This window comes from Sceloporus occidentalis, unplaced genomic scaffold (genome assembly GCF_023333645.1).
Source record: "Sceloporus occidentalis isolate IW3139 unplaced genomic scaffold, rSceOcc1.0.p SCAF_4, whole genome shotgun sequence".
NCBI classification, from domain to species: domain Eukaryota; kingdom Metazoa; phylum Chordata; class Lepidosauria; order Squamata; family Phrynosomatidae; genus Sceloporus; species Sceloporus occidentalis.
The window spans coordinates 198,296,470-198,312,784 of record NW_028316984.1 but is presented as its reverse complement, the minus strand read 5'-3'; the positions used below and the strand labels follow the sequence as shown (position 1 = coordinate 198,312,784).

Sequence of the window (16,315 nt, the reverse complement as noted above, 5' to 3'; positions counted from 1 at the left end):
CCTGGCACCAAAAAAGGGCAAAGGAAATGGCCCTTTCCTTTCCCCTCTGGCTGCAGCCCAGCCCAACAGAGGAGGAACTCCTCCTCCTGAGTCTGGCTGGCCAATGGGGGCAGACTGGGGCTGGAACAGCCCCGCCCCCTGCCAGCCCTCACAGGCTGAGGCCTGGAGAGCCCAGCCTCAGGAGGAGGAAGTCCTCCTCATTAGCCCTGCGCGCAGCTCTGCAAGGGCCAGCAAAGGCAACCTCATCCACCCGGGACAAGGAGGAAACCGTGCAGGGACGCCCCCTAGTGGTCAAAACCCGGGATTGTCCCGCCCCCAGCCGGCTTATGGCAACCCTACATTTGAAGCAAGTTCAAACAAATTAAAACAACCGCAACAAATAAAATCCCAGTGCATCATACAAGTCCTGTTGCCGCTTTAAAAAATTTCAGCCCTCAAAAGGCCTGCCAAAATAAAATAAATAGAAGGTATCTTGCAAGACAAAGGCCCTTCCAGCTGGGTACTCAGTCAAGGACCAGATCAGGTTAGGTGGGCCGGGGGGGGGGGTGTTGCCTTGGTCTATAAGAACACCCTTCCCTTAACCAGGAACCATGTCCGGAAAACGGAGTTCATTGAGTGTATCTACCTGATCCTGAAGGCCAGGGACAGTCTGGGGATTCTGTTGGTCTACCGTCCACCCCGTGCGCTAACAGACTCCCTGGCCGAGCTGACACATCTGGTCTTGGAACTGGTGTTGGAGTCTCCCAGGCTTCTTGTCCTGGGGGACCTCAACATCCCTTTCGAGGCCAGCCAAGGTCCAACAGGTGCGGCTCGGGAGTTCATGGCTACCATGACTGCCATGAGCCTGTCCCACTTGGTCTCAGGGCCCACGCATTGCGCTGGTAATACACTCAATGTCGTCTTTAGTACGGACATGGACACTCCGTGGGCAGAGGTATGCAATATCTCTGCCCTATTACGGATGGACCATTCCCTGGTTGAGGCTCGACTCAAGGCTTCTACCCATATCTCTCCCGGGGGTGGAGGACCTACTAGGATGGTCCATCCTCGAAAGCTGATGAAACCCAAAAGGTTCCAAGAAGCCTTAGAGGGGTATATGGTTGGAACTGACGGCGATTCTGTTGATGCCCTGACTAACATCTGGGATAAAGATCTCTCCAGGGCTATACACAGTATCGCTCCCAAACGTCCTTTCCGGCATGCTTCCAACAAGCAACCCTGGTATACAGAAGATCTCAGGGAAAGGAAGCAGGCTGTGCAACGACTAGAGCGCAACTGTTGAAGACATCAGCGCTTAGCCGACAAGGCACTCCTTGAGTCTCTTTTGAAGGCTTACGGAGTGGCAATAAGTGCAGCTAAACATTTGTTTTATGCTGCACGTATTGCGTCCGCGGAGTCACATCCGGCAGAGCTGTTCAGGGTAGTGAGGGAGCTAACACAACTGCCCCCCTCCCTGAACCCCATTTTAGAGCCATCTAAAGCCTGCTGCGACAAATTTAACAACTTCTTCACGGATAAAATCTCTCGGATAAGGGCTGATCTCGATGCCAGTATTTCTTCAGAACCTATAAGAGAGGTGTCCAGAGCTTCCATGGACTCTGTTAAACTGGATCACTTTGAGTTTGTGAGTACCGAGGAAGTGGACAAGATTCTTGGAAGTGTTAGGAAGACTACATGCTCTCTCGATCCCTGCCCCTCATGGCTGGCAGCTCAGGAGGGAACTGCGGTAACATCTATGTTGCACCGCTTAATTAATACCTCTTTTAGCGAGGGGCAGTTTCCATCTAGCCTGAAATTAGCAGTTGTTAAACCTCTTCTAAAAAGCCCTCCTTAGACCCCCTGATACATAACAACTATCGGCCTGTGTTGCTGCTTCCTTTTTTGGGAAAGGTGATCGAGAGAGCAGTTGCCTTCCAACTCCAAGCGATCTTGGATGAAACAGATTTTCTTGACCCATTTCAAACTGGCTTCCGGGCGGGCTATGGAGTTGAGACTGCCGTGGTCGCCTTAGTTGATGATCTCCGTCTGGGCATGGACAGGGGAAGCGTGTCCCTGTTAGTGCTTTTGGACATCTCAGTGGCTTTCAATACCATTGACCATGGTATACTTCTGGAACGCCTGAGGGAGTTAGGTATCGGGGGCACTGCGCTCCAGTGGTTCCGTTCCTACCTCTCGGGCAGATTCCAGATGGTGCAGCTGGGGGACGTCTGCTCCGATAAGAGGGAACTTATATCTGGTGTCCCTCAAGGAGCTATTTTGTCCCCCATGCTATTTAACATTTACATGAAACCGCAGGGAGAGATCATCCGGAGACACGGGGCGCGGTGTTATCAGTACGCTGATGACACCCAGATCTGCTTCTCTGTGCCCCTGACTGATACAGTGACTAGGGATGGAATCTCTCCTCTAAATGCCTGCTTGGAGTCAGTAATGGGCTGGATGAGGGAAAAGAAACTCAGCCTGAATCCAGAGAAAACGGAAGTACTGGTGATAGGTTCTCCAGGCCCGGGTAGTGAAATTTGTCCACCTGTCCTGAATAGGGTCACGCTCCCCCTGAAGGACTCAGTTCGCAGCTTGGGAGTGCTTCTGGACTCGTCGCTCCAACTGACATCTCAGGTGGATGCAACGGTCAGAAGCGCTTGTTATCAGCTTTGGTTGATACGCCAGCTGCGACCCTGCCTGGACCGGGGGGACCTTGAAACTGTAGTACACGCTCTGGTAACCTCTCGATTGGATTTCTGTAATGCGCTCTACATGGGGCAACCCTTGTACCAAACCCGGAAGCTTCAAATAGTACAGAACATGGCTGCGAGATTGGTTGCTGGATGTTCCAGGGCAGACCATATAACACCTATCCTAAAAGATCTCCATTGGCTGCCTATTCGCTTCCGGGCCCAATACAAGGTGTTGGTAATTACCTATAAAGCCCTAAATGGTTTGGGCCCAGGGTACCTGGAGGACCGCCTCCCCCCATATAATCCGCCCCACACACTCAGATCAGCCGGGAAGAATCTGCTGAAGGTCCCAACTGCGCAATATGTGGTGACCTCGCAAAGGGCCTTTTCCATCTTGGCCTCAAAAATGTGGAACAACCTTCCCGACGAGCTCCGTTCCACCACCTCCCTGGATCTTTTCAGAAAGAACCTTAAGACCTTTTTCTTTCACCAAGCTTTCCCCCATGAGATTTGATATTATGCCCTCTCCCCCTATTGTGTAACGATTTTCGCAATGTTTTTGGATCAATTCAACTAAGCTGGCTGTGTAATAGTTTTTAATATGATATTTTTTACATTGTTTTTATTGATATGTATGTATTTTTATGTTGAATTTTAATCTGTAAGCCGCTTTGATCATCGCGGAAAAGCGGGATAAAAATAAAATCTATTATTATTATTATTATTTGCAGAAATTCTGACCAAATCCTAAGGTTTTAAATCCTTTTCTTCTCTCATCCTGTCTCCTCCATTTAGAACAAGCAAAGAGTAATGGATATACAATGGTGAAAAAAAGTGATACTTGGATAAAATTGGCCTTTTGTTTGACCAGGCTCCCATCTGATTTAATACTTGCAGCAGCTTCTGTTCAGCAAAAACACAACCATTAACTTAATATCAAAAAGGAATTTACTCCATTTACAGCATACCTGTGTAAAAATGGATTCCGCAAGCTAAGCCTCTTTCGTAGCTTATTTTGACAGTTCTAAAATGCATCCATTGCAAACAAGAGGATTGCATTTGAAATGCATTGCTGAAACCCAAGCCATTTATGTCTAGGTCTTAGTATTTAAGAATAGTTCTACCATAGTACTTCAGCACTTGTGAATGAACATTTACAACCAAATGGACAAAGTATAGTATGATCAAACCAGGATTCATAAGGCAAAAATCTGTTTCACTGTCCTCATCCCTCATAATGAAGATAATTATATTACCAGTTTACCAGTCAGCGCAATTTCTTCTACAAAGGCTGCATCCACACAAGAGAAATAATGCAATTTGAGAGTGCATTAACTGCCCTGGCTCAATGCTAGGAAATTCTGGGAACTGTAGTTTTGTGGGACATTTAGCTCTGGTGCTACAATAAACTACAGTTCCCAAGATTGTCTATCACTAGCCCAGGGCAGTTAAAGCAGTCTCAAACTGCATTATTTCTGCAGTGTGTTTTTGGACCATAGCTGACTTTGTTAGGTAGGTTAGACCAGGATATTTTCTTTGACTTCTCTTGAGGAAACCAGTTCCATGCTCCATGTAGGTAGAGGGCATTAGAAAGAGAGGGAGACCACATACTAGATGGTTGGACTCAGTTAAAGAGGTCATGGGCCTCAGCCTGCAGAACCTAAACAGAGCAGTAGAATTTGAAGATATTGCTGTGTTAGACTGTAGAATCTGTTGTAGAGAGATCTTATAGCACCTTTGAGACTAACTGAAAGGAAGAAATTGGCAGCATGACTTTTTGTACACTAAAGTCTACTTCCTCAGATGCATCTTTTTTATATGGTAATTTTATCTATTCCTCTTTTTAATTGTTACTATCTTAGAGTGTATGCCTTGGGCAGGCTTTTATATACTCTTTAAGTTTACCGACTTTGTACAGCGCTGTGTATAATTACAGCACTTTAGAAATAAAGTTTAATAATAATAATAATAGTGTCCCATTTTGGCAAATGCTGCAGGTAATATTCATGCAATTTTGTGTTTTCATCCATGTTCTTGTGCGTACTACTTTAGACATTAGACATGGTACAGTTTGTTCCAATAATGCTGAAATGCAGTTTTATAATTCTTAGGGCCAGTATAAAACGTTTTAGGTGCCCTGTCAACCTAGTAGTTGAAAAGCTTGATGATGGGCCTTCACTGCCATAACAGGTGGTGATGACAGTGTTGGTAATGTGAACTGAAAACAATATCCTCCCCTCCCCTCCCCCCGGTATATCATGCTTTATGACAAGAGCAAGATTGCATTTTCCAGAGCACAACATTTTAACTTCAAGTTCTAATGAATTTCAAATAATCTTTGTCCTGGTTCTGTCACTTGCTTGGATCTGCAGGTTTGTGCTTGGCAGGATTGTATCTTCCCATATGAGCCTATCAGAGCTCATGCTGCATATTATTCAGTGGGTGGCGATGTACGCACATCTGCATCCGTGCATCTGCGTGCACTCAGCCGCCACTGAATATTATGAGCAATGGTGGTCCGTTGGTGGTTGAATCTGTGGATTGCTAGCTTGCCAGTAAAGCAGACCCACCGTACTTATTTTAGAGGAAATTATTCTAAGGTGATTTTCAGAAATTAATGTTTGCCTTCTCCAAAATGGCAACCTGTTGGAACAGCAAAAATGTGCATTCACTTTTCTGTTTTGGGACTCAAAAACCCTCACGTAGGCCTTGTACTCAGGTTTTGGGGTGGGTTGGTTGGATTTTACACTCACAGGCTTGCCTACCGTGAAAGGGTTGTTCAATTGAATTAGTAAATATTGTGATGGTCTACATACCTATAGCAGCTGTTCAGTGATGGTTCCTATGCTGCTTTCTTAGACTTCCAGATGTGCCTCCAAGTCAGAAAGGATTAGGGATTCCTGGCTTTGCACTTCTTCTAATGATTCTACTGAATGGCAATTTGAGTTCCTAGAGGATGAGGTGGTCGACCAACTAGTGTCTACTGCTTATTTATTTATTTATTTATTTATTTATTTATCGCTGTTTTCCCATGACTGAGACTCAGAGCAGCTTCACAGCATTAAAAAGCAATACAATTAAAAACATAAATAAATAAATAAATAATGTACATTAAAAATAATTTTTATACTGGTCCAACATCCCAGCCTGTCCTTATAGCAATTCCTTAAATGCCTGTGTGAACAGGTAGGCCTTCACCTGCCGGTGGAAGGCCGTCAAGGAGGGAGCCGTTCTGATCTATTCCCTGGGCAGGGAGTTCCAGAGTCTAGGGGCACCCACCGAGAAGGCACTCTCTTGTGTCCCCACCAACTGTGTTTGTGATGGTGTTGGGATGGAGAGAAGGGTTTCTCCAGAGGATCTCAGATTCCGGGCTGGTTCATATCAGGAGAAACAGTCTGCCAAATAGTGTGGACCTGAGCCATGTAGGGCTTTGTAGATAATAACCAGCACCTTGAATTGTGCCCGGAAACAAACTGGCAGCCAGTAAAGCTGTTTCAACAGGGGAGTTGTATGATCTCTGTAATCTGCCCCTGTTAACAGCCTGGCAGCGGCTCTTTAAACCAGTTGAATTTTCCGAACACTTTTCAAAGGCATTCCCATGTAGAGCCCATTACATGTAGCCAAGGCATGTACCACCGTGGCCAGATCTGGCTTCTCAAGGAATAGGTGCAGTTGGCGCATAGGTTTTAAATGTACAAAAGCACTCCTGGTCACAGCAGAGACCTGGGCCTCCAAGTTCAAATCTGAGTCCAGAATTACCCCCACACTGCGAACCTTCAGGGGTGTGTGACCCCATCTAACGCAGGCTGGATTCCTATTCCCTGATCTGCCTTCCGACTGACCAGGAGCACCTCTGTCTTGTCTGGATTAAATTTCAACTTGTTTGCCCTCATCCAGTCCATTACTGAAGACAGACATTGGTTTAGGACCAGGACAGCCTCCTTGGATTGAGGTAGGAAGGAGTAGTAGAGTTGAGTGTCATCTGCATATTTTGCCACCCAAAATATGCCCCTCCAGGAAGGAATGGAGCCACTGTAGAACAGTACCTCCAAGCCCCATCCCAGAGAGGCAGTCCAGAAGGATACCATGATCGATGGTATCAAAAACTGCTGAGAGGTCCAGGAAAAGCAAGAGGGACACACTCCCCCAGGGTCATCCACCAAGGCGATCAAGACTGTCTCTGTTCCATAGCCAGGTCTGAAACCGGATTGAAATGGATCTAGATAATCCGTTTCATCCAGAAACCCCTGGAGTTGGGAAGCCACCACACATTCCAAAACCTTTCCCAAAAATGGTAGGGTAGACACTGGCCGATAGTTTTTCATTATTGTGGGATCCAATGATTACTTTTTTAACAGAGGCCTCACAACAGCCTCCTTTAGGCAGGATGGAATTCTGCCTTGTTGTAGGGAGGCATTGATTACTTCCTTTACCCACTCAGCCAGTCCTCCTCTGGCCTGTTTAACAAGCCAAGAAGGACAAGGGTCCAAGATACATGTGGTGGCTTTTACCGCTCCAAGGATCCTGTCCACATCATCAGGCTGCACAAGTTGAAAAGTATCCATTAATACTGGACCGGCAGGAGCCAAGGTTACATCCGCTGACACTGTATCAACTGTAGCATCCAAGTCGGACTGAATCTGAGTGATTTTATCTGCAAAATGCCGTGCAAATTCTTCACAGTGAGCCTCTGAATGGTCTGCATTTTCTATTTGAGGATGAGTGTGTAAAAGACCCCTCACCACTTGGAACAGTTCTGCTGGCCGGCTCCTTGCAGATGCAATGCTGGCAGCAAAAAATGATTTCTTTGCCGTAGAGTAGGCTTTCAAATAGACTCTAGCCCAGGGGTAGGCAACCTTTTTGAGCCGGGGGCCGGGTTGGTGTCCCTCAAGCGACTGGGGGGCCGAAGCCGGGGGTGGAGCTTCAACCCTCCGGGGCGGGGCCACATGCGGGGGTGGAGCTTCCACCCTACGTGGCGGGGCCACGTGCCGGGGGTGGAGCTTCCACCCTCCGGGGCGGGGCCGCATGCCGGGGGCGGAGCTTCCACCCTCCGGGGGCCAGGCCTCCCCATCTTTGCTGGCCCCTGACGGGGCCCCAGGCCCCGTCAGAGACCAGCAAAAAAGCTGGTGGGGGCCGCCAGCGCTGGAGGGCCCCCTGGAGGGCCCCAGTGACGGCACCGGGCCTCCCAGAGGCCCCCTGCCGCCGTCGGAGCCCTCCTGGAGGGCCCCAGGGATGGCAAAGGGCCCCCAGAGGCCCCCTGCCGTCCCTCGGAGCCCTCCTGGAGGGCCCCAGGGATGGCAAAGGACCCCCCAGAGGCCCCCTGCCGCCCTCGGAGCCCTACTTGAGGGCCCCAGGGACTGCAAAGGGTCCCCCAGAGGCCCCCTGCCGCCCTCAGAGCCCTGCTGGAGGGCCCCAGGGACGGCAGCGGGCCCCCCAGAGGCCCCCTGCCGCCCTCGGAGCCCTCCAGGAGGGCCCCAGGAACGGCAGCAGGGCCCCCAGAGGCCCCCTGCCGCCCTCGGAGCCCTGCCGGAGGGCCCCGGGGACGGCAGCGGGCCCCCCAGAGGCCCCCTGCCGCCCTCGGAGCCCTCCAGGAGGGCCCCAGGAACGGCAGCGGGGCCCCCAGAGGCCCCCTGCCGCCCTCGGAGCCCTGCCGGAGGGCCCCAGGGACGGCAGCGGGCCCCCCAGAGGCCCCCTGCCGCCCTCGGAGCTTTCCTGGAGGGCCCCAGGGATGGCAGCGGGCCTCCTAGAGGCCCCCTGCCGCCCTCGGAGCCCTGCTGGAGGACCCCAGGGACGGCAGCGGGCCTCCTAAAGGCCCGCCGCGCTGGGCGCCGCCATTTTGGGTGGCAAACTGGCGGCGAAGTCAGGTCGCGTGAGATTTCGCCTCCATTTTGGGCGAAAAAATGGCGGTGCCCATAGCGGCCTCTGGGGCTATGGGCGCCGCCATTTTTTTGCCCAAAATGGCGGCGAAATCTCGTGCGACCTCGCCGCCATTTTGCCGCCCAAAATGGCGGCGCCCAGAGCGGCGAAAAGCCGTGACAGCCGGCGCTGCGGCGGCGGCGGCAGCAGCAACAGCAGCCAGGGGCCAGGCGGCAGGCCTCTGCGGGCCGCAGGTTGCCGACCCCTGCTCTAGCCCATGTTCGATCAGATTCACTCTGAGTCTTCTGCCAACGTCACTCTAGTCTCCGTCTCATTCGCTTTATCAACATCAAATCCCTGGAGAACCAGGGGGCTGGTTTGGCTCCACTCCGTGAGAGGGGACGCTCAGGAGCGATTGTGTCCACCGCCCTGGCCATTTCCCCATTCTAAAGGCTGGCCAGGGCTTCAACAAAATCGCTTGCCAAGGTGACAGGAAACTCCCCAAGAGCCCCCAGGAATCCATCTGGATCCATCAGCCTCCTGGGGCGGACCATCCTAATTGGTCCCCTACCCCTGCAGAGGTTCTGAGTCCCAGTAAGTCTAAACCTGACCAAATAATTATGTGTCCATGATAATGGAACTGTGCAGAGTTCCACCACACCAAGATCATCATCATCCCCCCCAACACAAAAAACAAGGTCCAGAGTGTGCCCAGCAGCATGAGTAGGCCCAGATACTACTTGGGACAGACCCATGGTTGTCATGGAGGCCATGAAGTCCTGAGCCACTCCTAAAGGGCAGTCCCAGCATGGATGTTGAAGTCCCCCAGCATTAATAGATGCTGAGATTCCAACACCAATCCCGAGACCACCCCGTTCAGCTCAGGAAGGGAGACTGTTGCGCAGCGGGGTGGGCGGTACACCAACAGAATCCCTATTCTGTCCTGGCTACCCACCTTTAATTAAACACATTCAAAACCCGTAGATTGTGTGAGGGGGCATCTGGTCAGGGGGATGGAATCACGATAGACCACTGCAACTCCACTTCCCCACCCTGCAGATCTCGCCTGCTGCTGCACAGAGAAACCCGGTGGGCAAAGCTGAGATAGATTAACTCCTCCATCCTTATCCAACCAGGTCTCTGTTATACATGCCAGGTCAGCGTGTTCTTCCAGGATCAGTTCCTGAACGGCAGGTGTTTTACCATTCACTGACCTGGCATTCAGCAGCAGTAGCTTCAACCCAGAGAGACTGTCATGAATGCTATCCATACTATTTAGAGTGGGAGACAGCTTGGGGACCTCAAGCACCCTCTTGAGCTCCCCTCTTCCTTAATTGTCTCCTCTCTCAGTATCTACCTCTACCTTGAATGACTCCAATGGCTGCTTGCTGACTCTGCATATCCCCTCCTCCCTCAGGAAAAAACATCCTTCCTATTAAATTGACAGGAACAGGAAAAGAAAAACAAAACAAAAAGGACAGGTAGCTAATAATAAAAGTTTATGGTGGTATGGAGGGGAAATCCATGATTCTCGGTCATTTGGGGCTGTGTATGACTTCTGGTACACAACCCCAAATCAGCAAGAATCATGAATTTTCTACCCATCCCCTAAAGGTAGTAGATAGAATTTGGGACCATGTATTACTCCTGGTTTGACTCCAGTCAAGGCACCAGATCCCATCTGATCTTGGAAGCTAAGCAGGTCAGTGCTGGTTAATTCTTGGATGAGAGACCACCAATGAATACTAGGTGCTGTAGGATATATTTCAGAGGAAGGAACTGGTAAAAGCACCTCTCAATATCCCTTGCCTAAGAAAACCCTATGAAATTCACGGGGTTGCTATACATCGACAGGCAACTTGATGGCACATGCACACATGACTCCTGATTTGAATCTGTGGGACTCTTTCTGGGCCTGGTGTGCCTTTTGATGGAGATATGAGCTCCTCTCTGCACTAGTAAGGGAGATCTGGAGTTTACATTTGAAGTGTGGATAATGGTTGAAAGCAAACTTGGCTCTTATGATCCTAGTAGATTTGCATTAAAAAAGATAAAGCTATTAGCATGTCTCTTAGACCAAAAGCAACTCTGACGCCAAGCCTTTACAAACGTTAGATGACTTTTCAACTGGGGAAACTATTAAACTTTTGATGAGGACTTCCCTGAATTCCAACATGCCCTTTTTATTTGACATATTTATTACTGTGGTTTGAATGAGTTGCTTAATGGCAACATCTGGGGATTTGTGCATGCAGAGAAGATTCCTTCCTCATATTTCCCTGCTGTCTTTCCCTTGGAAAGCCAGTGCGGGAAGTGGTAATGTAAACTTGTAGGCAGATGATGGTGTTTCAAGCAAGGCAAGGAGGCCAGTTTTATAATAAATGGCTTGGAATTATCTGTCAGGCTGTGCCTGGTGCAGAGTAATATTTAATTGTATTCTGCATGTCTAAGCAGACTTCAAAGCTTGGCTGTCTTTTTTGCTTTTAATCATTTCACCACACCCACCAGTACTGTAATAACTTGCATGCAGCTTCCAGCAAACTCAAGCTATTAACCTCGCTAGATTTTGTTGTTCCACCTCAGGGTTAGAATAAGTATGCCTCCCATGCTGCTTAGAAACTAGCCATTTCATAATCCTCTTCCTAAGAGAGCATGACCCTAGTACAGACCGGTTGGCGTCCTTTATGGTGGAAGGTGTATCGTGAGGCTTTCCAGTTTTACATGAACTGTAGCTTTCTTGCTTTATTTGCCCAGTCTTTATTTTCAGTGTGTAGGAGTGTGTTTGAATAGCATTGGTGAAGTAGAATCAGTGGAAGCCAACGGGGGAAGCTTAGGTTACAGTGGGTAGATCATTAACAACTCATGTTTTCCTTACTACTTAACTTCCTTGTTCTTCGGGGAATCAGTTCTGCTGAGTACATCCCATAAAATGACTGTGTTTCTAGGAGGAAATTGAATTTGGGGTGAGGTGATGGACCCATAGGCCTTTTAAGATCAACATGGATGTTATCTCATCCCGGCTGCCTTTTTTTCTCCCTGAGGCGTGAGACACGCTGTGTTTTGCAGCCCACGGGATGGGAGAAAATATCTGTTTGTGCATGGCTGGCTGTTTTAATCATTGTTTGCACAGTAACCTGAGCCTGTGGGATGCCTGCTGCCAAATTCTCTGGTCTGGCTTTATTCTGGCTGGGAATGCAGGTCACTGGGCATTGGGTGGGTTTTCTTTTTTGCTATTTTTTAATTTCTTTTCTTCTTTTTTGAGCCAGTGCTTTGCTTTAGTAAAACAACAAAGAAATTCTCCCACCTGCCAACACAGTGGCTTGTCCAAATGTTGCGTGACTGTTGAGGTCTTGCCAATGTCCCTTTAGGCCCTGTCCCAGTTCCTACCCAACTCAGAGTTTCTTTGGACTGGTAGTGAATCACATGACAAAACAGTTTCTGGAATCTACCACTTCAGGCTGCAAATGTGGATTGAATGTTTCTCAACAACAAAACATTTGTCCATGTAGAAAACTGAGATTTCAGGGGAGAAGATTGGGCAAGGACCCTTCTTCAGAATATACCAAAAAGGTGTCCCTTTCCCTGCTTGTAAATACTTTATCATGTAAATCTCAAGGGTGTGGTTATGGGGCAGAAGGGCACAAAGAGGCCATTCCCCCCCCCCCAGTAAGAATTCAGATCCCCCCAGTATTTTTCAGCCTCCATATTTCTAGCATCGCAGGTTGAGCATTTAGGCATACAGTTGAGGCTTCCAAAAAAAAGAGGCAGGCAGAGTGACCAGAGGAATGTGAAAATGACCAGCAGAAGAGTTTCTCAGTGTCTCACACTGTATAATACTAGAAATTTGAGGAATGAACGGAAATTTCATCAGCGGGCCTAGAATTGGGGGGCATTTCCCTTATTTCCCCCACCTCCCAGTAGACACACCTTTGGTGATTCTACCCTACAGTATGAAAATGGTCTAGGAATGAATTACCGTATTCTTTGATGAACTGTTTCTCTAAAATTCTTCTGTTTGTGATTGCAGCACTGTTTCAGGTTACTGAATCTAATTGAAAGAAGAAATGGTGGGAGGAATCCTTAAATCTAAATTACATTTTTCCCCATTTTGATCTGGCACCTACCTTATCTCATGGTCTGTAAAGAGATTACAGCAATTATTCCTAAATGGGGCACATCCCTGCCTCAAAGGATTTTGTCTAAGGTGGACAAGGAAGAAAAGAGAGTTAAGGGAGAAACCTAATCTCAATCCTCCCACGTTCTTTGTTATTTATTCTCCATTCCATTGCCCAACAATTCCTACTCATTATAGCCAAAATTCTCTTCCTCTGGCTCCTTCAATTCCAAAGCCAATCGCACCACTGGTTTCCAGTGTTGGAAGTGTCTCAAAGCTTTTCGGACAAAACATTTTCTATTCATGCAGAGTCAAAAGTCAAAACAGAAGTGGTTTGGTCAGCAATGCGTTTTGAAAACTTGTCATAGCAGATTGCCAAGTGTTTTTCATTCGTACTCCAAGGTCCACGATGTTACAGCCTCTTTACCACTTGGAAGAACTCTGTTGGATGGTACTGTGCTGAAGCAAAGGTGGTCGAGAAGAATAGTTTTCTTTGCTTTTGTTATAGTCATGGAGTAAGCCTTTTAAAATGAGCATTTGGTCTGGTATGTTCCACCATTGCCATAGTCATTTACCTAGACATTTTTCAACAAGAGAGGACACTTAGGAACGATTGTATCAGCTACCTAGATCATCTCTCCATTTCATAAATCAACCAGGGTCTCTTATAGGATCATGAACTCTAGATACCTGCCATGCATTGGTTTGTGAATGCCAGTAGGAAGCTTCATGAAAGATCCTCTTCTTACTAGTCCTGCTGGTAATTACCTCCAGTTCTGGGCACCACAATTCAAGAAGGGTGTTGGCAAACTGGAGTGTGTCCAGAGAAGGGCAACCAAAATGGTGAAAGGTCTGGGGAAAATGCCCTATCCTGAGAGGCTTAGGGAGCTGGGTGTGTTTAGTCTGGAGAAGAGAAAATTAAGAGAGAACATGGTAGCCACATTGGAATATTTGAAAGGATGTCACATTGAGGATGGAGCAAGCTTGTTTTCTGTTGCTCCAGAGACTGGGAAACGACAGGAAAAGAGATTCCACCTCAATGTTTGGAAGAACATCCTGTGAATAGTAAAAGCTATTTGACAGCGGAACACACTCCTTCAAAGTATGGTGGAATCTCTTCCTTTGAAGGTTTTTAAACAGAGGCTGGATGGCTATCTGTTGGTAGTGCTTTGATTGTGTCTTCTGCATGGCAGGGGCTTGAATTGTATGGCCCTCTTAAACATAGCAATAGCAAGTATATTTCTATACCATTTACTAATGTACTAAGTGGTTTACAAAGTGTAAGCTAATTGCCCCCAACAAGCTGGGTACTCGTTTTAGTGACCTACAGAAAGATGCAAGGCTGAGTTGACTCTGAGCTCCTGGCTGGTATTGAACTCACAACCTTGTGGTTTGTGAGTGAGTGGCTACAATATGGGCATTTAACCACTGCACCACCATTCCTTTAGGAACCAGCAAGGGTTGGACTAAGACTCTAGAGACCAGGGTTCAAATCCTGCTTGGCCATGAAAAAACCCACTTGTGAACTTGAGCAGGTCACACTTTCTCAGCTTTAGAGAACAGCAAAGTCAAACCTCCTCTGAAGAAATCTTGCCAAGAAAATCCAGTGGTAGGTTCACCTTGGGGTTGACACAAGTCGGAAATGAGGGCACACAAGTACAAAACATTTCTCTCCTTCATGGGGCTGAAAATAGATTTCCTCCCTTTTCCCTGAAACCCGCTTCCAGTAGTGGGAGTATAAAGGAAAACTGGCTTTGGCGCTGTAGAGTGCTGCTGTTAGGGATTTTGCTCTCACCTTTTTGTCATCCACATTTCTGTCTCCAGTTCCACCCCACGTAGTAACAGTAGTTGTTCAGCATGTTCATTACTAGGAAATCTGCCCTAGTATATTATATTCGTTGGTACAATAAGTACCCAAATGACAAAATCAGTAGATTTATTGGGATTTTTTGTCCCAGTGGTTTTGTTTTTAAAACAAAACCAAATGAAATATGTCCCCCTGTAGATAATAAATGGCTGAACATTGGGGATATTGACCTAAATCTAATTGTTCATTCCAGTTAGACTAGCCGCATTCTAGTTAGACGTACTCACATTTATGACCAAGATCTGCTCTAGTTGTGACTAACAATTGGGCCATTGTTTACAAATGTTCAGGTGATAATATCACTGATATTGTGTGGATTCTGTAACAAAACATGACTCTGAGAGACAACTGACGTAGGCTAAGAAGGTAGTGCTGAATGAATCTGAAGTGTTCAGATCACCTGGTATTTAGGAAGCAAGCCGATTTTTATAAGGCGGAATGTCCTGTTCTGTGCTCTATGTGTGTGCCATTTTAATTCTTTTTTTTCCTCCAAATGGCCACATTAATGCTTCAGATTTTTAAAAGGAGGAGAGAATTCTTTATGATCTTGATCAGCTGAATCTGCTGCTAAACCTTTCTTATTACAGACCTCTTGCTAATACTTAACCCTGTCCTCTTAAAGCCACTAAATTTTGCAACATTTTCCATGGACACTTCAAACAGATAGCTAGCAAGGTGTTCCCTGAAGACAAGAAGCTGTGTTGGTTATATCAAAGTGTTGATAATGGCTGCTTTTACAGCCAGTCCTCATCATATTCCATAATCACAAAAAGTTAGCATGGGTTTCAGAGAAACAAGTCATGCCAGACAAATCTAATCTCTTTCTTTGATAAAATTACTAGCTTGGTAGATGAAGGGAATGCTGTGGATATAGTATATCTGGATTTCAGTAAGGCCTTTCACAAGGTTTCCCATGACATTCTTGCAAACAAGCTTGTAAAATATGGGCTGGACAAAGTAATTGTTTGACCAGCCAAACCCAAAGGGTGCTCAACAAAGACTCCTTTTCATCCTGGAGAGAAGTGACCAGTGGGGTCCCGCAGGGCTCTGTCCTGGGCCCAATACTATTCAACATCTTTATAAATGACTTGGATGACAAAATTGGGGGCATACTTATAAAATTTGCAGATGACACCAAACTAGGAGGAGTAGCTAAAACCCCAGAGGATAGGATCAAAATTTAAAATGACCCGAATAGACTAGAAAGCTGGGTCAAAGCTAACAAAATGAAATTCAACAGGGAGACATGTAAGGTACTGCACTTAGAGCAGAAAAATAAAATGCACATAGGATGAGGGACACCTGGCTTAAGGAGATTACGTGTGAAAGGGATCTGGGAGTCCAAGTAGGCAACAAATTGAACATGAGTCAACAGTGCGATGCGGCAGCTAAAAAGACCAGTGGGATTCTTGGCTGCATCAATAAAAGTCTAGTGTTTTCAAGGGAAGTAATAGTGCCACTTTGTTCTGCCTTGGTCAGGCCTCACCTGGAGTACTGTGTCCAGTTCTGGGCACCACAATTCAAAAAGGATGTTGAGAAGCTGGAGTGTGTTCAGAGGAGGGTGACTAAAATGGTGAAGGGCCTGGAAACCATGCCTTATGAGGAACGACTCAGGAAACTGGGGATGTTTAGCCTGGAGAAGAGATGGTTAAGGGGTGATATGATAACCCTGTTGAAGTATTTGAAGGGATGTCACACTGAGGATGCAACAAGATTGTTTTCTGCTGCTCCAGAGAACAGGACCTGGAACAATGGATGCAAGCTACAGGAAAAGAGATTCCACCTCAACATTAGGAGGAACTT

General features: G+C 47.3%; 1 protein-coding gene and 1 pseudogene across 1 annotated transcript in view; one reads left to right on the top strand and one right to left on the bottom strand.

The window, feature by feature from the left end:
* FBXO34 (F-box protein 34) overlaps positions 1-16,315 on the top strand; it is an 83,719-nt gene that overhangs the window by 28,066 nt on the left and 39,338 nt on the right. The window lies entirely within an intron of this gene.
* Positions 8,846-9,801, bottom strand: LOC149315262 (uncharacterized; annotated as a pseudogene).